The sequence below is a fragment of the Vombatus ursinus genome, unplaced genomic scaffold (genome assembly GCF_900497805.2).
Source record: "Vombatus ursinus unplaced genomic scaffold, bare-nosed wombat genome assembly UNPS02001287.1, whole genome shotgun sequence".
Taxonomy (NCBI): domain Eukaryota; kingdom Metazoa; phylum Chordata; class Mammalia; order Diprotodontia; family Vombatidae; genus Vombatus; species Vombatus ursinus.
The window spans coordinates 2,389,519-2,413,401 of NW_020941065.1; the positions used below are offsets into that span (position 1 = coordinate 2,389,519).

At 39.3% G+C, this 23,883-nt stretch overlaps 3 pseudogenes; all 3 read left to right on the forward strand.

The window, feature by feature from the left end:
* The first annotated feature begins 1,513 nt into the window (after positions 1–1,513).
* On the forward strand, positions 1,514–7,718 carry LOC114043172 (annotated as a pseudogene).
* A 761-nt stretch (positions 7,719–8,479) lies between these two features.
* On the forward strand, positions 8,480–14,710 carry LOC114043179 (annotated as a pseudogene).
* Positions 14,711–14,899: 189 nt separating this feature from the next.
* The window catches only part of LOC114043185, a 156,729-nt pseudogene continuing 147,745 nt past the window's right edge, over positions 14,900–23,883 (forward strand).

The window sequence follows — 23,883 nt, forward strand, 5'->3', positions numbered from 1 at the left end:
ACAGAGTCAGTCACCTCAAGGTCACATCAACCTCAGGTCAGAGCTTCTGTCAGCTCAGAAGACTTCATATACAACACTTATGCTCCAGGATGCATCTGCTTCTTCTGTTTCTGATGATACTGACCATGATTTGTGGAAGGAATTTTCATGCTCAATTGTGTGATGCCTCTGCAACACCTAACATTATGGAATTCGAATACCCATCTGCACCAAGTAGAATAGTAACTGAGCTCAGCTGCATGTCAAAACTTGCAAACAATCAACCAACCACATTCAAAGTGAATCTTGAGATATAAAACTTTAGAAATCACAGCATCATGGGGCGTCTTTCAAGGTTGCAACTTCAACTACAGGCCATCATCTCCTAAAGAAGGCTGGGTAAATATAAATGAATATCCTATAGATCCATGTGACTCCTGGTGGCATAGAGGGTGAGACCACTCCGATATATGGGGCATGGGTCAACAATGACATAAATCCAAATTCTGCATGTGTTTACCTGATAAATTGGTCGAGGTTGTACTTAATTACCACCCCTCACATCTATATTATTCCTTCGACTATATGATAAAGAACAGACGTTGAGATGTGCTTATGCATGCTCAGATCAGGATCAAAGCTGACATTTACTCCTCCTGAGATTGAGGAGTACACTGAATGTAATCTGAGAGGAAAGCTATTCAATGTCCCTTTCAATGAATTACACACATCTTTTCCCTTAGATGCAAACAGAAAGTTCAAAGACAATCAATTCCAAATTGATTGTTCCCAGTCAAAAGTGAAGAGAGACATTGAACAATACTCACTTGATATGCTAGGACCCATGCTTGACAACATATCAATAGCATCAGTCATGTCATCTCTTCATCAAAAGAGTTTTATGTCCCAACCTTTGGTGGGCATGACCCCCACAATTCAGTATTTAACTAGGCTTGAAGATGTTACTGACTTGATCAATGGAAACTTGGTGCTATATTGGTTATGCACCAATGTCAATGGAGAGTTCATTCCTTGGAGGAACTAAACTGTGTATCTGCTTCTATTAGTTGGAAATGTGAGCTACTATATGAATCCCTCTATACAAGCACATTGTATACATCATCTCCCTTAGTATCTTCAGGACTTTATGTCCTATTCAAGACCTCAAATGGTTACTTCTTAGGATCAAGATCAGATTCCATCCCTCAAAAGACTGTTAACCTTCAAGCATCAAAGATAAGGGTTAAGTTCCCTGACCTTGACATAATCAAAGACCTTAGAACACATGCACACTTACCTGATCCAACTGCCATAGTGGTTGGATCTCAATTTGATCATGAAGCATTTAAACATGAAATACTATCTGCAGCAAACACGGTTTCAGTACTTAGTTCAGTAGGACTAGGATATCTTCATGTACCAAATGGTGTTCTGGTTATAAGAGATTTATACCTCAAGTATGCCCAATTAGGATTTTTGTTCTTAATTGCAATGGTTTACTCCTTCATGATTAGAATACATATGTTTATCAGATATGGCCGATATAGCTTGCTCTTGCCAAGTCCTCAGCATCATGCATAATCAAACTAAAGAAAAAAAAGTGAGGCCTCTGAAACATTGGAAACAACTAGATGGTCTATGCTTTGAATTAAATGCAGGACATTTTCAAGAGGAAGAAGTATTACCATGCTGCAGCTGGAGAAGGATATATACATCCGACTGGAAGTCAAATTAAAGCAAAAGGAGGATAGGATGCATAAGCTTAGAAGGTTTCAAGAGCAAGACTAGGTCTTCTGCAAGTTCCTCCACACATCCCCCTATAGCATGGACAGGGATTCCGTGCCCAGAGTGGAGGAGCTGGACCAATTTAGATGCTATTTGGCAGCCCTGTCTGAAACAAAAGCATGCAGATGGAAGAAATGTGTCAACACTAAGAGGCAGATCCTACTTCTTATGGAAGTTAGGTTATGCCCCAGACACAAATGTTGAAAAAGATGTATTACACTTGTAGGATCCAAGATGGTGGAGTAAGTAAATCGCTCTCACTCTCCCTTATTGACCTCTAAAAACCCAGAAATTATTACCCCAGGAAAAATCCTGGAACAGAGCTAGCAGAAAAATGGGGAGGAGCATCTCTTAGCCCAAGAGACTTGGGAAATCAGCAGGAAAGATCCCTCTCACTCTAGTACAAGGGAAACTCAGTCAAAGACCATAGGCATCCCAGCAAGTACCACATCAGCAAACCAGTGGGAGATCCTGAACCCCAGGGTGGTCGAGCAGGCAAGCATCACCACACCAGGACCCCCACATGCCTTGGCAGAGCCAGGGAAACCCAGTCCAGATCAGAGAACTACAGTGTGCCAGTAGGCAGGCATCGTCTAGCATCCAGACCATCCTGGAGATTCAGCACAGCCCCAGGCATGGAGGCATCTTGGGTGGGGGTGGGGGACAAACCTCTATATGCTCTATATGCCCCAGGGAAACAAAAAAAAACTCTACTTGGCCTTAGCACATTCCAGATACCACCACTAGGACCCCAGCTCAGCACCAGGTAAGCTGCCAGACTCCTAAAGCCTCTAACTGCCAGCATCCAAGGCTCTAGCACAAAAAGTCAGTGACCAGGCCCCTGACTCCTAACACAAGAGACTTGGGGCAGTACCCTCTCTGCTCTAGCAGGAGGGTTCAACTTTAAAAGCCAGGAAGTAGGCAAACATGAGTGAAAAAGCAGAAACAGACACTGACCATAGATTCCTTCTATGAGGACAGGAAGACCAAAACATGAATTCAGAAGAGGACAACATTGTCAATATCCCTACATCCAAGACCTCAAATGAGAATATGAACTGGTCTTAAGCCCAAAAAGTCTTCTTGTAAGAATACAAGAAGGATTTTAAAAGTCAAGTAAGAGAGGTAGAAGAAAAATTGGAAAAAGAAATGACGTATGCAAAGCAAAGTCAATAGCTTAGAAAAGGAAGGTCAAAAATTGACTGCAGAAAACAATTCTTTAAAAAAATAGTGGGCCAAATAGAAAAAAAAATATCCACTGAAGAAAACTCGTTAAAGTAGAATTGGCCAAATGGAAAAGGAGGCACAAAAACTCACTGAAGAAAAAAATTCATTAAAAATTAGAATTGGGCAAGTGGCAGCTAGTGACCACGAAACATCAAGAATAAGCCAAGCAAAATCAAAGAATTAAAAAATAGAAAATATAAAATGCCTCATTGGAAAAACTGACCTGGAAAATAGATCCAGGAGATATAATTTAAGAATTATTGGTCTGCCTGAAAGCCATGATCAAAAAAAGAGCCTAGACAGCTCTTTAAGAAATTATCAAGGCAGACTGCCCTGAGGTCCTAGAGGCAGAAAGTAAAAGCCATTGAAAGAATCCACCAATCACCTTCCAAAAGAGATCCAAAAATGAAAATGCCAAAGAATATTATAGCCAAATTATCAGGTCAAGAAGAAAATACTGGAAGTAGCCAGAAAAACAATTTAAATATCATGCAACCACAATCAGGATTACACAGGACCTTGCAGTTTCTACATTAAAAGATCAGAGGGCTTAGAATGATATTCTGTAAGGCAAAGGAACTTGGATTACAAGAAAGGATCAACTGCCTAGCAAAATTGAGCATAATCTTATAGGGAAAGAGATGGATATTCAATGAAATAGGGAACTTCCAAATTTTCCTGATGAAAAATCCAGAGCTGAACAGAAAATCTAATCTTCAAATACAAGACTCAAGAGCAGCATAAAAAGGTAAACAAAAAGAAAAAAAACATGCTGTTCAAAAAAGGTAAATTGTTTACATCCCTACATGGGAAGATGATACTCATAACTCTTGAGAACTGTATCTTTATTAGGACACTTGGGGGGGGTTTATACATAGACAGAGGGTATGGATATAAGCTGACTGATGATGATAAAAATCAAGGGATGAAAATATATTGTGCTGCAAGAAGAAGAAAGTGGGAGGCAGAAAAGGGTAAATTATACCACATGAAATGATACAATGACCTACTATTCCAGTAGAGGTAAGAAGGGAGGGAGAAGAGAATTGTTTGAACCTTACTGTCATTGGATTTGGCTCAGATGGAATATACACACTCAATTTGGTATAGAAATCTAACTTGCAGTATAGGAAGTAGGAGGGGAAGTGGGGAAGAAAAGAGAGGGGGAACTGATAGAAGGGAAGGTAGATTGAGGGAGGCAGTGGTGAGAAGCAAATCACAGATGAGGAGGAAAGGGAAGAAAGGAGAGAAAGAAAAAAAATGAACAGTGGGGAAAATAGGATGGAAAGACAGTAATCAAAACTTTAAATGTCAATGGGATGAACTCTCCCATAAAACAGAAGTGGAGAGCAGAGTGGAATAAAAACCATAATCCCACAACATATTGTTTACTAGAAGCACATTTGAAGCAGAAACACAGAGTAAAGGTAAAAGTCTAGAGCATAATATATTATGCTTCAGCTGAAAAAAAAAAAGGAAGGAAAAGAAAAAAAGCAGGGATAGCAATCCTAATCTCAGACAAAGCAAAAACAAAAAACAGATCTAATTTTTTTTTTTGGCATTTTGTTCAAGCAATTGGGGTTAAGTGACTTGCCCAGGGTCACAGCTAGTAAGTGTCAAGTGTCTCAGGCCAGATATGGACTTGGGTCCTCCTGACTCCAAGGCTGGAGCTCTATCCACTGTACCACCTAGCCACCCCTAAATAGACCTAATTAAAAGAGATAAGGAAGGAAACTAAATCCCACTAAAAAGGTACAATGAAGCCATATCAATACTAAATATATATATATGTATACACACACACACACACACACACATATATATACACATACACATATATACATATATAGATCTCAAGTAGTATAGCATTCAAATTCTTAGAGGATAAGTTAAATGAGTTACAGGAAGAAATAGATAGCAAAACTATACTAGCAGGGGACCTTAACCTCCCCCTCTTAACTAGATAAATTTAATCACAAAATAAAGAAAAAAAATTAAGGATGTCCATTATCACCACTGTTAATTCAATATTGTACTAGAAATGTTAGTTTTAGCAATAAAAGAAAAAGAAATTGAAGAAATTAGAATAGGCAAAGAAGAAACAAAATTATCACTCTTTGTAGACGATATGATGGTATACTTAGAGAATCAACTAAAAAAACTGCTTGAAATAACAACTTTAGCAAAGTTGCAGGATACAAAATAAGCCCACATAAATCATTGGCAAACAAAGTCCATCAACAAGAGATAGAAAGAGAAATTCCATTTAAAGTTATTGTAGATGATATAAAATATTTGGGAGTATACATACCAAGACAAACTGAGGAACTATATGAACACAATTACAAAACACTTTTCACACAAATAAAGTCATATCTAAATACTTGGAAAACTATCAGTTGCCCCTGGGTAGTTCAAGCTAATATAATAAAAATGACTATGCTACCTAAATTAATTTACTCATTCAGTGCCATACCAAACTATCAAAAATATTTTGTAGAGTTAGAAAAATAACAAAGTTCACCTGGAAGAACAAAAGGTCTAGAATACCAAGGGAACTAATGAAAAGAAATGCAAAGGAAGGTGGCCTAGCCATTCCAGATCTTAAGTTGTATTATAAAGCAGCAATCATCAAAACTACTTGATACTGGCTAGGAAATAGAGTGGTAGATCAGTGGAATATGTTAGGTACACAAGACACAGTAGTCCATGACTATAGTAATCTACTGTTTGATAAATAATGAGTTCTTATCCCAGAAGTTTGAGTCTTTGGGTTTAACAAAAACTGCTGGGAAAACTGGCAGAAACTAGGCATAGATCAACATCTTACACCGTACACCAAGATAAAGTCAAAATGGGTACACGATTTAGATATAAAAGGCTGATACTATAATCACAAAATAAAGAAAGGAATAGTTTACCTGTCAGATTTATGGAAAATGGAAGATTTTATGACCAAATAAGAGAGAGAACATTATGAAATGCAAAAACTTTTCAATTTAATTTAATCAAAGCCAATGCAACCAGGATTAGAAGGGAAGGAAAAAGCTGGGAAAGAATTTTTACAACCAGTGTCTGATAAAGGCCTCATTTCTAAAATGTGTAGAAAACTGAGCTAAATTTATAAGAATAAAAGTCATTCCCCAATTGATAAATGGTCAAAGGATATGAACAGGTAGTTTTTAGATGAAGAAATTAAAGCTATCTATAGTCATATGAAAAAATGCTCCAGACCACTATTGATTAGAGAAATGCAAATCCAAATGACCAAGGCACTATATCACACCTATCAGGTTGCCCAACATGACAAAACAGGACAATGCTAAATGTTGAAGATGTGGAGAAAATTGGAACACTAATGCATTATTGGTGGAGTTGTGAACTCATCTAACCATTTTGGAGAACAATTTGGAACTCTGACTAAAGGCATGCCCTTTGATTCAACAATATCACTTCTAGGACTGTATCCCAAAGATATCATACAAATGGGAAAAGGACCCACATATACAAAAACATTTATAGCAGCTCTTTTTGTGGTGGCCAAGAATTGGAAGTTGAAGGGATGTCCATCAATTGGGGAATGACTGAACAAATTGTAGTATATGAATGTGATGGAATACTATTGTTCCATAAGACATGATGAACAGGCTGACTTCAGAAAAACCTGAAAAGACTGACATGAAGTGTAGTGAGCAGAACCAGAGCATTGTACACAGTAACAGCAACATTGGGCTATAATCAACTATGATCGACTTCAGTAATTCAATGATCCAAGACAATTCCAAAAGACTCATAATGGAAAATGCTATCCACAGCCAGAGAAAGAACCATGGAGTCTGAATGCAGATGGAAGCATCCTATTTGCTTTTTTTTCCTCTCCTTTCTTGTGGTTTCTCCTATTAGTTCTAATGTTTCCTTTAGAACTTGACTAATGTGAAAATAAAAATAAATAAACAATAAAACAAAGAAAAAGATTATATGAAGATAATACCTCTGATCTGTCACTGGAAAAACTTGCAGCTCTGCATGACCTGTTCCATCAGCTTCAATCAGAATCAGATCAGTTGGAAAAGCTGAGGATTCAGAGCCTGAAAAAAGTGATTGAAGCCATCAGAGAAGACTAGCTCTATATGGGAAAAAGCACTTCTACAGACAGGAGCAGAGAAAAGACTTTGAAGAGTCATCATAGTGGAGGGCAGACTTTGTTCTACCGCCATGATTCTGAGGTGGTGCAGTTGAAACATTGCTATGAAATGCACAGAGAGTTCTTTGAAGGCATTCAAAAGTAGGAAGAAAACTGAAAGCTCTTTCTTGGAGTTTGAGCCGGAAGAGGAGTTGAAAGCACAAGTTGAATTGTGGGAACAAAAATATTCAAAGAACTTTGTGGTGAATGGGCAGAAATTCATGGAACATGTGATAAAATGGTGGGAGATGCATCATTTGCATAAAGCGAAACCAACACAGGAGAGACATCTAAAGGAAAAACAGCTAGAAGACAACATGTTTTATGGCTGTGTACCTAGAATTCCTAGCAGGAGGAAAGGCCTAGAATTCAAAGTAACAGGCAAAGTTCTCAAGCCATCCTAGAATGTTGGTTCCCTGGGGCAAAAGATGCCAAATACCCACTGATGGAAGCATACCAGCTTCTAACAGAAGAGACAATTCTGAACAATGAATATTCTCAGTCATCCCTACTCCAGAGAATTCTAGATTTGTTTATTCCATGACCATTATTTCATACTGCATTATAGCATGATATCCAAGTATAATTTATTTTAAATGTATTTAACAGGGGGTGTTCTGTAGAAAAATAAAGTATGTGTTTAAAAAAAGGTCCCTTCCAACTGTAGATCTGTGACCCTATGACTCTTGGTATGATGTGTCACATATGTTGTCAGATGTGGTTATTGTGCTGGTTTTGCCATTAAGCAAAATGTGTAAGGCATTTTGTATTTAGCATCAGAAGACCTGGGTTCAAATTCTGACTCATTTACTATTGGGGTAATAGGGTAAAACCTTTGATCTCCAGGGCTTAGTTTTCTACACCTAAAAAAAAAAGATGAGTAAATTAGGCTACATGACTTCCTAAGGACTTTAAAAAAAAAAAAGGGAAGGAGATATGGACAAGAAAGAAATTACTAATGCTAAAGCCAAAGGGCATCAAGATATATGTTTATTCAAAGTAGGATTTGTCTTGAGTATTGGGCACCATTTTTAAAGGATATGGTCATTGTCAGTAATAAGTTCTCTTCCAGACTTTGAAGGGACTCCATAATCTGGGTGCACAGAGATCTTAGCCATCCTTTTATTTCCTCCTACTCATAGCTCACACATCTCATTCTTGTCAGGTAAGATCTCTTCTTGGTCCCAAGAATAGACTTCTTCACTGCTTCCATATATTCAATCTTAATCTTCCCCTTTTTGGGGATTCACTTGACTCTACACAAATCTTTCCATGTTTCAGGCAATTCCAAGTCCCAACGTCTACATGAAACCAACTCGTTTCATTATCCCCACCCCTTCTGTAAGAGGGGGGACCTCTTAACATAGAAAATCAGAGTTGAGAGGTAGCTCTCAAAGCACGTATGACTTAGTTTTGTTTGTTTTGTTTGTTTTGTTTTAGTGTGTGTATGTTTTAGTGTGTGTATGTATCTATGTATGTATGTTTTAAGCATTGAGCTGGGGAAACAGTTTCAGACCTTTAAACAAGGGGGGAAAATGTTTTCGATGACTTTCCTTGTGTGTCCTTCGGCTCCATCTCTCCCTGCCCTGCCACCCCCGAGGCCAAACCTCCAAGCCCAAAGATCAATTATAATCCCTATCTGGGCTCTAATAAGTGAACAGGGACGTATTTATCTGAACAAAGCTAGTCAAGATTATTCAAGACAGGAGGGACCCAAATGACATCTTCTAGGTTTGGGCTTTAATGAGAACAAAAATCAGTACCCCCCCCCTTATTTAAAGCAGGGAGGTGCCTTTTCTCCTGATACCCTGCTGAGATGATTATCCAGTCTGTAGATTCCAATCTGAACAGAAATACAAACCATGGGCATCCACCTCTTTAATGAGAGCTGACATTGGCTCCAGGCCTCCAGAAGTGAATTAAAGAAGGAACACTGTCTCACTGAAATCTCCCCTCCAGGACCCCTCTGCTCCCAAGAGATTAAAAATCCCTTTATCTACTGAGGGGAGTTGCTGAGGACATCTAGGCAGAAAGGACCCCAGGCTTTACCAAATTCTAATCTGTCTCCCTGCTTTCATTTTGTTCAGAAACAGAATAAAAGTAGGCAGAGAAAAAAGACTGGATAATTCAGTTTTGGTACTTTATTAAGAAGGAAGATGGATCACAAAGAAGATTTGTTCATCAAGGTCACATTCCTAGGATTGTGCAAAAGAAATGGAACCATTCATTCATAAAACCAGAACTGGAAGAACTTCAAAGGTCATTGTAATCTAACTCCGTCATTTTACAGTTAATCATAAAAAGGATGAATGAACCTGCCCAAGATCATGGGGAATAATCAAAGGTGAGATTTGAACCCAGATCCTTTTTTGGGCTATTACCCTACTTCCTAATTAAAGTTACGCACTTAAAAGTTCAAAGTGGGCCTAGAATCCAGGAGACTCTGGCTCTAGAGCCCAACACGACTCACTGGATCTAAATGAAATAATTGATGAACTGTGGGATCACAAGCAAATCACAACCTCTGTGGTCATTTCTTCATTCAGAAAACGCGTGCCTTATTTGCTCTACCAATCTCAGTGTTGTCAAGAAAGTGTTTTTGGAACGCTTATGATGCTATGTATTAGAGAGTCATTCCTCTCGAGAAACAACCTTGACCATCGAGAGGCTCAAAGATTTTTCCATGGTTATATCATTAATAGTTACCAGAGATGGCACTTTAACCCCTGGGCTCCCCTGCTTCTAAGACGAGCTCTCTAGCCCCTATACCACCCTGGCTTCAAAAATTGTAGATGATCTTTGGGATGGCACCATTTAGAAGTATTTCATTTGATTTTGACAGAGGATGGTAGAAAGGGTATAGCTTGTGACAGAACAGAGAGATAAGAACAATGTCAGAAATGGATAATTAAGAAAAGATGAACTGGCCATTTGGTAAGGGTACAGCCAGACAACAGCCTGCATGCTCCACTGGCATCATCATGACATGGAAAAAGCAGAGAAGTTTCCCCTCTCCCCCAAAACTGACCTTTAAAAAAATAATGATAAATTTATTTTTAATTTTTTTTTAAATTTTGAGTTCTATATCCTCTTCCTCCTTCCCTCTTTCCCACACCTAGGAGAAAAACAATGACATCAATTACACATGTGAAAAATGCAAAAGATTTTGATTATTATTCATTTTGAAAAAAAAGGAAGGAAAAATAAAGTGAAAAAATTGTACTTCAGTCTTCACTCAGAAGTTATCAGTTATCTCTCTGGAGGTAGAAAGTATTCATCATAAGTCCTTCAGAATTGTTTTGATTATATTGACCAAAATAGCCAAGTCATTCACAGTTTATCATAATACAATAGTGCTGTTACCGTGTACGATATTCTCTTGGTTCTGCTCACTTCACTTTGCATCAGGTTGGATAAGTGCTTCCAGGTATTTCTGAAACCATCTTGCTCATCATTTCTTATAGTACAATAATATTCCATCACAACCAGATGGCACGGTCAGCTATTTCAATTAATGGGCATATCTTAATTTTCTAGTTCTTGCTACATAAAGAACTGCTGTTAAATATTTTTGTGCGCAAAGGATCTTTCTCCTTTCTCTTTAATTTCTTCGGGATTTAGACCAAGTGATGGGTCCAAGGGTATGCACCAAAACTGTGATCTTCTAAGAAAAGATGGCCAAGAGTCATAGAAGAGGTTGTTATTTGCCTTGTTAAAGGAGAGATCACAAAACCACTTGAGTATTTTCCTCTGATAACATTAATAATTCAGCTAGAAAGCTACCACATGACATGCTTCCTAGGGTCTGTCCCCTAATTATAGCCATATTTGGAGATCAATCATTTATTAGCCTCTTACTAGGTGTTGAATAAAAACCATAGGCAGAGAGAAAGAATCCATGTTCTCAAGGCTACATTTTCATGGGAGAAGACAACACCCTAACTGGAGCTCAAAAAAAGTTAGGAAGAAGTCAAAGTATCCAACTTGGGGAAATTGTAGAGAAGTCCTAGAGTGGAGCGAATGGTCACGCTCTTTGGTGCTAGACACGTCCTTAAGCTATGGGGCCAACTCTCCCAAGAACCAAAATTGTTAGTTTCAGGCAAAGCTGGTAGAACCCACACGTTCCTCAATCCACATATGAGCACAGGATTCCAGAGGGCCATAGAAATCCCCAACTGTCCATGCTTCCCTTTCTTTCTGTAGACAGATTAACTCCACATACCTGGGATTACACTTCGCACCTGCCAAAGTAATAAAGCTGTCAGGGATCTTTGGTCATCTGCACAGCAGAATGAACTGCACTGTGTCAGATCCGAGTTCATTATCAGCTGTGTCTACTATACACAGCTGTTATGGGGAAAAAGTGGTTTCTGCAGATGTGGACATTCAGGGGCTGTGTGTACTCACTGTTTTAGCATCCTTGCAATGCTGATGGACTCGAGGACACTGGCCTTACAAAAACAAAAACTTGTCAAAGACCCTTTAATAGGACCCAGATGCATTAATACACACCTTGACATCTATGCCTCTAGGTAGAAGTGATGAGTATGGCTAAACATGTTTTTCAGTTATATGTATTATTTCTATGTGCATGTATAGATATACGTACATGTATACAATCATGTACATATTATCTGCTACACATATATACATGTATTATATACATTATATGTTTATTATATACGACACAGTACACCTTATGGCATATTTATAGCACACCACACATCCACATCTATAATCTCATGGGCTTCTTTTGCCTCAGTATAGGGTCTCTCCCCTAAATGTGGCTATATCTGGAGGTCAGTAAGACCACATTCATTTATTCTTACTAGGTGCTGGCAATACCAACACAGGCAGAAAGAAAAAAAAAATACCTTTCCTCGAGTGAGAGAGAGTGGGAGTGTGTTCTTTGACAGTCTGGTGAAGCCTATAGGCCACTGCTAAGAATGTTTTTAAAAGCATGAAATACAGAATTACAAGGGAAACTGATATTGAAACAAAATTATCAAAATGTTAGAAAACAAGTTAGTGGACCTTCAGTTAAGAAACCCTTATTTAAAGTTAGAAGCTATGGCTTTGAATTAGTTTCCACAAGTTACTGTTGAGCATCAGACAATCTCTACTTCACTTACTCACTCTGGGCCTCAGTTTCCTATTCTGTAAAAGGAGGTGGGCCAGAAGATTCTTCAAGTTCCTCGCAGCTCTAAATCCTCTGAACAAAGTCCTTTCCCCCCCTCCCCAAGCACAGACCCGACTATGCCATTCTTTACTCCACTCTAGCGACCCCCTTCTGTCTCAAGGATTGACCAAGCTCCGTCTGGTTTCACAGGCCCTTCATGGCCCAGCTTCAGACGTCCCCCTCCAGCCTTGTTATCTCCCCTCTGCATCACATTCCATGCTCTAGTCAGACTGGCCTTCTTGCCATCACTTTACACAGGACACTGACTCCCATCTTTGTGCCAGCTATCCCCAATGGCTAAAATGCTCTCCCTTCCCCTCCTTCTTGTAGAATTACTCATTCAATGAGGTCATCATAGTAACAGCACACATTGATACTGTGTGGAAAGGTTTTCAAAGCACTTGGCTTCTCACTTCATCCTCACAACAATCCTAACAGGTAAGCGCTATTCTCAGCCCCATTTTACAAATGGAGAAGCCAAGGTAGACAAACAGTAGACGACTTCAAGAGGGCTACAATAGCTAGGAAATCTCGAGGCGGGTTTTGAACATCTGTCTTCCTGCTTCCCAGTCCAACACTCCCTCCCACCGAGCCATCCAGTTTAAGATTCAAATCATTGAAGACTCAGTTCACACTCCATTTCATCCCCTCAAAGCTTTCCCGATTGCACACCCTCCCCTAATCTGCTGGTACCCTGCCTCTTGGAACCATTTCGCATTTGTATTTGTTCTTTATGTGCTGACATATATACACATACAGAGACATATATAGAAGCCTTTCGCTTCTGTCTTTGTATTTCCATTGCCTGACACACAGTAGGTGCCTAATAAATGTTTGTAGATCCTGACTCCCGCTCCCCTTGCGGCACACAAGGTAGGCTGGGAGCAGCTGTTCCCTATGATTCTGAAAACCTGAGGCTTCTCCAGGCAGGCTTGCCTACCCCTGTTGGTACCCCACTTTCTCACTGTTCTCATCTCCAGGTGGCCTGGACAAGTGTTATCTGAAGTATTTTGGCTTGGGGTTTACATTTTAGAAAGGACACTGACAGACGAGTACACATCAGTGATGTTGATGATGGCAATCTAGCATTTATACAGTTCTTTAAGGTTTACAAAGCATTTTATAAATCTCATTTGATCCTCATAACAACCCTGGGAAGTAAATGCTCTTATCCCCATTTTATAGATGAAGAAACTGAGACTTAAAGAGGTTAAGTGACTTGCCCAGGATCACAGAGCTGCTGTCTAAGGCTAGATTTGAACCTGGGCTCCTTGACTCCAGCTCTCTGCCTAGCATACCCACTATGACTATATTAGAGAAAAAATGAATGAGGATAAGACAAAAGAATTGGTGAGGATTTAGAGGGAATGAGTGAAATAAACTGTACAATTTAGTGTTGAAATTAGTTTACATGTAAGTCCCTCATCAAGTTTGGTTGTATTGCTATGTAATGTTAACCCCCAAGTACTTGTTAAAAAAAAAAATAGGAGGAGGCCAGGGCTGGAGAGGAGGGAATCACCTGGACATGGGCCTATGGGGATGAAAAACTAACATCTTGCACAACTTTTGCATCTCTGAATGTGAATGCATAGCCAAAGAGGAATGCCCCAAAAGCCACTGAAACCATCAGCTGACCATTTGGAATGTACCATCTCTCCATTCCAAGTACACTGAAGAGCAGCCCAGCTGCTTCTTCCATCTAAATGGGCATCACTTCCATCCGAACTACAACCTGCCATGTCGGCTGGTGCAAAGGTATTTGTGTTTAGATGAAAAACAGAATAATGGATACCATCCAGTTTGGGAAAGATACATATGTTTATCTGAAGAATCTACCTCAATTTTCTTCCAAAAATTCTATGGATTTATAGCTTCAGGCTTGATTTCTAGAAAAGGGAAAAAAAACTAAATTTAAGAAAATTGCTCAGCCATTGGGCCTGACCATCTCAGGAGCATCTATTTGCTACCCTGTGCAAATGACAGTAATTACCAAGAAGGCTGGGAAAAAGGCATATGCTTCAAGCCAGTGGATTTGTCAAGTGCTGGAGTCATCATGGACTAAGAGCTACACACAAAAAGAAACTGGACTTGGAATCTTAGAAGAGACATTGCCTAAAAACAATTGCCTAATTGCCTAAAAAACAAAAAAACAAAAAAAAGAGACATCAAACTCAAGACACTTGCCAATATGGTGGTGATAAAATCTAAAGTGTCCATAGTCAGCACTGAAGTGGCAAGCAAACTAGAACCATCCTCAGCAGATGCCGTTACAGGCACACAGTTTAAGGGTGACCCCAAGTCCATGGATCAGTCAGTCCAATCCAGAAGATAGAAATATGTTCAGCAATAACAATTGAAAATAAACCACATACCAATCTTCAAGAAGCAGAAAGCTTGGCAAATAACAAAAGTAACAATGGAAAAATAATATAACTGGGCCCCATAGGCTACATAGCTTAATTGGGTATTTTCTCACATCTTTACTCCTGTACAGTTTGCCAACTCATCACCTAGACAGACTCTGAAAACAATTAAAGCAACGCTCAATGATGGACACCAAAGTTGAGGTCGGGGTCATCAGGATGTGTTTGATGCCATGCAATAAAGCTCACTTAACACAGAAGATGGAATAAAGATATGAGTACCACAGGGTCTTTGATGTTTTCAATACCTCTGATTTTGCTGCCCTCTTAATATGTCAGCTAAAGAAGAATTCTGGGTAAATGTTCTTTATACTTTGGAGGTCTGGAGAAAAATATTCACATTAAAATACTAAAGCCTGCCTAATGTTGGCATTTTCAACTCTCTTTAAATGTCAGAAACCAGCTCTGGCTGCTGCATTTGCTTAGTATAGTGTGTTTCTTTAATATATTCAAGCACCAAGAATAAATCTTTTCAATATCCTAACTTTATTCTCAGGAGGAATTGAAATAAAATTAGGTTGTACTATTTTTCCCCTACACATTTCAGAAAAATATAGCTAGTATGGTGAAAGCACTAAGTAAGAAGTCATGGGTATCAGTTGAAAGGTTGTAATAAATCATTCCCCAATTAATAAATGGGGAAAGGATATAAACAAGAAGTTTTCAGATGAAAACATTAAAGCTAGCTAGTCATATGAAAAATACTCAAAATTACTATTGATTAGAGAAATGCAAATAGAAACAACTGCTCACACCTATAAGATTGGCTAACAAGACAGAAAAGGAAAATGAAAAATGTTAGAAGATGTGGGAAAATTGGAATACTAATGCATTATTGGTGGAGTTGCGAACTGATCCAACCATTCTGAAGAACAATTTGGAACTATGCCCAAAGGGCTATAACACCATGCATACCCTTTGATCTAGCAATACCATTTCTAGTTCTGTATCTCAAAGATCATAAAAAGACCCACATGCAAAAATATTTATAGCATCTCTTTGTGGTGACCAAGAATTAGAAGCTGAGGAAATGCTCATCAATTGGGGAATGTCTGAACAAGTTGTGGTATATGAATGTGATGAAATACTATTGTGCTATAAGAAATGAGCAGGTGGATTTCAGAAAAACCTGGAAAGACTTACATGAACTGATGCCGAGTGAAGTGATCAGAACCAGGAGAACATTGTACTAAGTAACAGCAACATTGTGTGATGATCAACTATGTATTGCTGAGAAGAGCTAAGTCTATCAATGGGCTAAGACAATTCCAAAAGGCTCACGATGGAAAATGCTATCCACATCCAGGGAAAGAACTATGGCGTCTGAATGTAGATCGAAGGATACTATTTTCCCTTTTTTGGGTTTCTCTCATGGGTTTTCCCCTTTGTTCTGATTCTTCTTTCACAACATGACTAATGTGGAAATATGTTTAATATGACCATACATGTATAGCCTTTATCGGATTGCTTGTTGGGGGAGGGAAGGAGAAAAATTGGGAACTCAATCTTATAAAAGTAAATGTTAAAATCTTTACATGTAATTGGAAAAAATAAAATACTGTTAAGTAGGAGGAAAATAAATACTAAAAAAAAAAAGAAAGAAAGGTTGTAACAGAAAGACTGTAGTAGTAGGCTGAAGATTAGGCTTGTTCTGCTTGGTTTCAGAGGACAGAAGCAAAATGATCAGCAGTTCTCCAGAATTAGATTTAAGCTCCAAGGTAAAAACAAAAACAAAAAAACCTTAATATCTGGAATTCTGGAATCAAAAAGTGGAATGCCTCAAGAGGTAATGACTTCACTATCACCAAAGGTTTTGAAGCTAAAGGTGCATTAGAAATAAAGAGCACTTAATAAATCCTAGTTGACCGACTGACAATATGGCAGATACTGTGCATACAAAGAAGGGAAATGGAGAAAGTCCCTGATCTTAAGGGGCATACATAGTCTGGTATGGGAGACAGCATGCAAACAATTTAAAATAAAGATAGACAGCATAAATTGGTACTAAACGGAGGTTATCAAGGAGGAATGGGAAAGACTCCTGGGGGAAAAAAAATGGGATTTTGAGATTTGAAAAAAGCCAGAAAGTAGAGTTCCAGGGATAGAGGAGAACCAGTGAAAATACCTAGAATCAGGAAATCCAGTGTCAGACTGCAAAGTAAGTGGAGTGGGGGAGGGAGGAGTAAGGTGTAAGAAGACTGGAAAGGTAGGAAAGGTTTTGGAAACCCACCAGAAAGTTTTAGGTTTGATCCTGGAGGTAATGGGTAAGGAGCCACTGGAGTTTGGGGGCGGAGAAAGAGGAAAGATATGGCCAGGCCTGTGTTTGTTCTGCAATCCTCAGCATTATCCTAACCCTTCATTGATTACTTCCTTCCCTTCTCGCATCCAGCAAACAGAGTGAGGGATTGGTCATTTACTGCCCCCTACTTTGCTCTAATTGAAACTGGCTAGCCCCTACAAGTCATGTTGACTGGGTTGAAGAGGTGATTAAGAGCAGGCAAAATGCCCTTGATTGAAAACACAAACCTATCCGTGGCCAAAAAACAAACAAAAAACCAGAATGGAGGAGGGGAGGGGAAATGTTTCACATCTTCTGATTTTTAAATGTCAGAGCCTGCAGTTCAGAAGGTGCAGTATTCTTTGAAGGAAGAGCTGAGCAGTCCATCCTAGGAACAGGACACCATATTTGGAGTCAAAGAACATGGGACCAAATCCTATGTGGCTGCTTTTTACCCATGTAGCTTTGGGCGAGTCATTTACCTCCATTGGCCTCTAATTTCCTCATCTGTAAAATGGGAGTGGGGCTGATATCTTTTAGGTCTAGGCATATAATCCTACATGGCCTGAAGTAGTCATCAGAACTTAAACAGGAACCTCAAAGGGTATCCAAGCTCTTTATTGTTCTTGTGGCACTTGACATTCAACATGTCACTTAACAGACATAAGGGGACCTCTGAGAAATCCATTTTAATGCTTGCCTTATCCTTTCAGGGCTGTTCTCACCTTCAGGGTTATTGTTAACCTTCTCTGGAGTTAAGGGACCAGTACTCAGCTTCTACATCTGGTGTTTACTACCTACATGACCTTGACCAAGTCACAACCCTCCCCCCTTTGCCTCAGTTTCATTTCTAAAATGAGAGGATTGGATTAACTGGCCTACTGAAGTCCCTTTCAGCTCTAAATCAATGGTCTTCCAAGTAACTTTACCTCTCTAGGCCTCAGGTTCCTCATCTATAAACTGAGAGAGTTGGATTAGATGATTTCTAATGTTTTTTTCTTTTTTAAAACAGGACTAGGATCCCATGAAATTGAAAGATATATAGATAGAGTGCAGAGAAAAATGGACTGAAAACTCAGGAAGACCCAAATCCAAAGTCCACTTCTGAAATTTCCTAACTATATGCAATCCTGGGCATGGTACCTCCCCTTCATCTGTGAAAGGGACATATTTGTAGTGCCAACTTCACAGGGTTACTTGTTTAATTCAATTTGATCGTTTTATATGCAAAAAAAAGTAGGTGTAGCAGCAGAACGGGTAGAGGAGAGCTGATCTCGGGAGTTGGGAAAGCATTCTTAGTGTTGCCTCCGGTGGTCCTGGATGTGTAACCCAGGGTAGTCAATCAACTTCTCAGGGCATGCTAAAGTCTATAGAAATTGTTGTGTGGCTACTGATTTGCATTGGTAGAGTTTCGATCAGAGTTTTCTCTATACCAATGAAACCACATATCTACTTTAAAAAAAAATCTAAGCACTAGGAATACATTTAAAAAAAGACAGAAATTGTCCTTATTTGGTAAGGACATACCCCATAGCAGCAAGTGGCCATCTTAGCCATCACTGAAAGATTCTGTGGTAAACAGAGGCACTGGCTATAATAAACAGGGTGTGGAAGTCTCATTAACAGTTGAGTGACCAGTTTGCCAATTCACTTCTTCCCCTCCCTCAAAGCAATCAGGCATGGAACTCATTGGCTTGAGGTCTTTTCCAGCTCCAAGACCGATTCTGGGTGATAAACCCACATTATCTGATTTTCTATTATGAGTCACAGGCTAGGACTCCCCTCTGGAGGTTAGAGATAGACAGACCCCATCGGCCTTGCATGCTCTTTTGAAGAGTAGAAATAGCTAAGATTCAATATGGCAGAATAGGGTGGGTGAAGAGTAATAGTGGGCTTCCAGAGTTAGCTAGCTTCTGGGTTAGCTGCCCTGGAAGACAGAAGCCTGAAGTGCTAACCAAGTTGTTTCCAAAGACTTCACATCCCAATCCTGGGTCTTAAGATACAAGATTTAGAGTTCAAAAGGATCTCGGAACATTTAGGCCAACACTCTCCTTCTACACAGGGGGAAATGGGAGACAGGCATCTACAGAGTCTGGAGAATTTAAGGGGCTTGTACCCAGGATGACCAATGATTCAAAGGGGGACCCAACTGTCCTATTAGAGGCAGGATTATATAATAGAGAAGTGACAAACACTTGGAGAAGTGACATGTGGGCCCTCAACATTCCCAACCAGATTAAATGTAATTTGGAAATATTTAACAAAATAAATGCAAACATAAACACAATAAAGCATGGATAATATTATGTTTTGAAACTAAGTTAATATGTGGCCTGCTCAGATCCTTATGGATGAATGTGGGTTTCTATGAGCTAAACACAACTGGTATAGTAAATTGGACACTAAACTTGGAATCAGGAAGACCTGGGTTTGAATCCCACCTGATACACTTATCAGCTAGGTGGTTCTAAGACCAAAGCTTCTAAATATTGCATCATGGACCCCACAAGAGGGCTGGTGAAGCCTATGGATTCCTTCTCAAATAAGGTTTTTAAATGTAAAAAAAAAAAAATACATAAGATTACAAAGGAACCCAATGATATTGCATTGCAGGTATCAAAGTATTTAATTGACAAACGTCAAAGTAAGATCTTTGTTCTTGGAGACAGAGTTAAAATGGTGAAATGAGAATCAGTATTTTTTTTTTTGCTTGGCTCACTCAATAATGCCCCTACTACAACCTAAGAACCACACTATACCAAATTCTGATTGGAAAAGCAGGTGGGGGGGGGGGAAAGATCACAAGTCACTTTCCAGTCTAGGGAAGCTTGGGAAAATAGAGAGGTCTGCAGACACTGGGGCTGGGTCTGGCTGGGAGCGTTGCCCAGCCTAGCAGAGGTAGACATATCAGAGAGGAATATCCTAGTATCCAGCAACAGGGAGCTGTGACCAATTGCCAGAGTTGAAGCACTGAGACAGAACGGGATCCCAGAAAACCCACTGAACCAGCAATGGGAATGAAACCGAGTGTCACCTGGCAGCTCTACTGCCCATTACCCAGTTCCAGGGTGAAGTGTAATGGTCAAGGGAGAGAGGCCCTAGTTTTGAATGGACCAAAGAGAACGTTCCAAGAACTTCTGTGTGGCTCTGAACCCAAGAGCCTAAGAGGGATTTAATTTCAACCTTTAGATCCACACATAAGCCTGCAATAGGCCAGGGCAGGAAAGTAACAAAGGAGAGGGGAAAGGGAAGGAAGAATTCAGTTGCTCTGAACCTGCAGAACCTTCCAATAACTGAATCCAGCAACATACTATTAAAACTCAATGACACACAAGCCAACAGACCCAAAACTGGGTCATCAACTTGCAGAACTCAGACTAAGAGGTCAGCAAACTTTTCCCTAGATCACACCACCTTAAATGCGCCAAAAACTTACAAGTCTTTAGACAGAGTTGTGAAGACAGAAGGTCATTAAAAAACCCCTCAAATTTGGAACTACGTCCAAAGGCAATCAAACTCTGCATACCCTTTGTTCCAGCAATTCCTCTAACAGGTCGGTATCCCAAAGAGATTTAAAAAATGGGGGGGTAGCTCTTTGTGTTGGCAAGCAATTGGAAATTGAGGGGATGCCCATCAATTGGCGAATGTCTGAACAAGCTGTGGTATGTGAATGTGATGGAATACTATTGTGCTATGAGAGATAATGAGCACTACACTTCCTACCATTTGGATTTGATCTTTTGTCTCCCCAAGTGTCAGGAATAACTTCTATAGGAAAAACAAAGACTCCAAGAGGTAGATGAGGCAGACTCATTTATTATACATTCTTGCAAGAAGTGGGTGTGCTGCTAGAAGCAGCCACATCCTACAGAAGGTAAAGCAAGCAGTTATATTCCCATCCTGAAATGCAAGGTCCCTCCCTTGTTTCTCCGTTGACTGGATGCTTCCAATGTACAATTTCCCAGAGCATCTACTTCATAGTACTCTTTAATATGTTCTTCTTTCCTTCTACATACATTGTACCTAAAATTGTGTTAATCTTCTTCGGAGGAGAAGAAGATTATATTCATAGACTCATTAAGCACATGCAGTTTAAGCAATTTGTAACCTTTGTCCTACCTTCAAGCACTTTTTAACCATGCTACTAGTTTTGAAAAACAATTTTAAGTAAAACTGCTCCTTTCATACCTGTATTCAACTTGAAGACCACTTCCTCTACATCTGTGCAAACATAATTACTTATACCTTACACAAGGAAGATAGCCACCAACCCAGAACCAGAGGAGAAACAGTTGGATTCCTTTAATTGTTAGGGGTTGCTGTGGTGGGTGCAGAAACTGCCTCCAGCAGAGCTCCAGTTCCACGGGTGGTGGCTACAGTGACTTGAGACATCACATTTCCTTGAAGCGGCTATAACCTAAAGATTTTGAAAGGAGCCAAGACCAATACTTGTGATGCTTTGAAGGACAAACTGAAGCTAAGGGACCGGAACTCTTTGGTTTTCTAAGAAGTGATCACTCCCCAAAGCCCATGCAAAGCACTAGCAGTCTTTCTATTCTGGAAGAGCAGCAGAGGCAGCATCAGCAAGCTGCCCAACAGTCCACATCTCAACAACCAACCGCAGGGAACTTCTAGCCAATCCCCACAGTGCTCTTCCATTCACAGACTCTTACCGCAGCACTTCTGCTGGGCACTACACCCTTGTAACCTTCCCCAATGATCCCCACGACTCCCATCACACCAGCCACACCTGCATCCAAAAGCCCGGAATTGTACTGCAGCTACAGAACATCGTATCCACAGTGAACTTTGGTTGTAAACTCGACCTAAAAACCATTGTACTTCATGACCGAAATGAAGAATACAATCCCAAGTGTTTTGCTGCAGTCATCATGAGAATAAAGGAGCCCAGAACTACTGTGCTTATTTTCAGTTCTGGGAAGATGGTATGTACAGGAGCTAGAAGTGAAGGACAGGTCCAGATTAGTAGCCAGGAAATACCAGAGTTGTACAGAAATTGGCCTTTCCAGCCAAAGTTTTTGGATTTTAAGATCCAAAATATGGTCGGGGACTTACTAGCTGTGTGACCCTGGGCAAGTCACTTAACCCCATTGCCTAGCAAAAAACAAAAACAATAAAAAAAATGGTAGGGAACTACAATGTGAAGTTTCCCATAAGGGTAGAAGGGCTGGTACTGACATATCAACAATTTAGCAGTTATGAGCCGGAGTTATTTCCCGGGCTAATCTACAGAATGATCAAGCCCAGAATTGTCCTGCTTATTTTCCTTTCAGGAAAAGTTGTGTTAACTGCTGCTAAGGTCAGAGCAGAGATGCATGAAGCATTTGAAAACATTTACCCTATTCTAAAAGAATTAAGGAAAACTTCTCACATTTGTATTTTTTTTTTTTTTTTTTTTACAAGTTGTCTTGGTACATTACATGGCGTTATTGTGTATGGCACAGAAGTACGATGGATTTTTAGTTGCAAACTGCAACACTTAAGATTCAACAGTGCCAGAAAATAGGCACTAGAAAAGTAATTATTATTTCTTACAGAGAATATCTATGCAGCATTACTGTGAGTTGCTTTAATGGGGCTGTTTTGAAGCAGCGCTGTCCATTTATGTTTAGATTTTGAACACTTTTATCCTCAATTATAATTCACAAGTTGGTTTAAAAGGCAAAATAACTATGTTATTAAGTGTCAAAAATGACTTCCGTTGTTGGGGGGGTTGTCTTAAACTTTCACCCATAAACCATATTTACGTTTCCACCATAAAATGAAACATTTTAAAAAGTGTTTATTTCTGATTTATAACTTTAAAGAGTTTTGTTTGTTTTGTGCCACACATTTCCCTTCTAGTGTTGCAGGACAAAATGTATTAATAGAAGCTTGGTTGTACATATTCTTCTTTTGAGGCCAGAACTGTCATTTCGTCAGAGCACTCTATGCAATAAATGCTGTTTATATAACTATGAAAAAATTTTTTTAAAAGATTGTTAAAGTAAAAAAAAGTGATGAGTAGGTAGATTTCAGAAAAACCTGGAAAAACTTACATGAACTGATGCCGAGTGAAGTGAGCAGAATCAGGAGAACATTGTACACAGTAACAGCAACATTGTGCTATGATCGGCTATGATTGACTTTGCTCTTCTCAGCTATACAAGACTCATGATGGAAAATGCTATCCACATCCAGAGAAAGAACTATGGAGTCTAAATGCAGATCAAAGCATATTTTCACTTGTTATTTTTGCTTTTTGGTGGCTTTTCCCTTTTGTTCCATTTCTTCTTTTATAAGATGACTGATATGGAGTATGTTTACCCGATTGCACATGTACAACCTATATCATATTGCTTGCCATTTTGGCAAGGGGGAATAGGAGGGAGAGAAAAAATTTGGAACGGAAAATCTTATAAAAAAATGAGTGTTGAAATAAAATATGACTTACAAAAACAAGATGTCTGGCTCGGGCCAGACATCCTACACATCAGAAGTGCACAGTCCCCAAAGTCTAAAGTTGGAAAGTAATTTGGAAGAATAAGTAAACAAGCAAAAAACACCCTGGCCATAAAGAGTTATTATGGTCAGAGAGAAGCTCAAGACACAAACACAGAAGACAATGATGTGAAAAATCCGAAAGTAAAACCTCAAAGAAATAGAGATTGAACACAAGCTCAACAAGAATTCCTAGAAGAGACTATAGACAACATATTTGGGCATCTACATGCCAAGACAAACCCAAAAACCATATGAATACAATTACAAAACATTTCACACAAATGAAGTCGGTTCAAAACAATTGGAAAAATATCAATTGTTCATG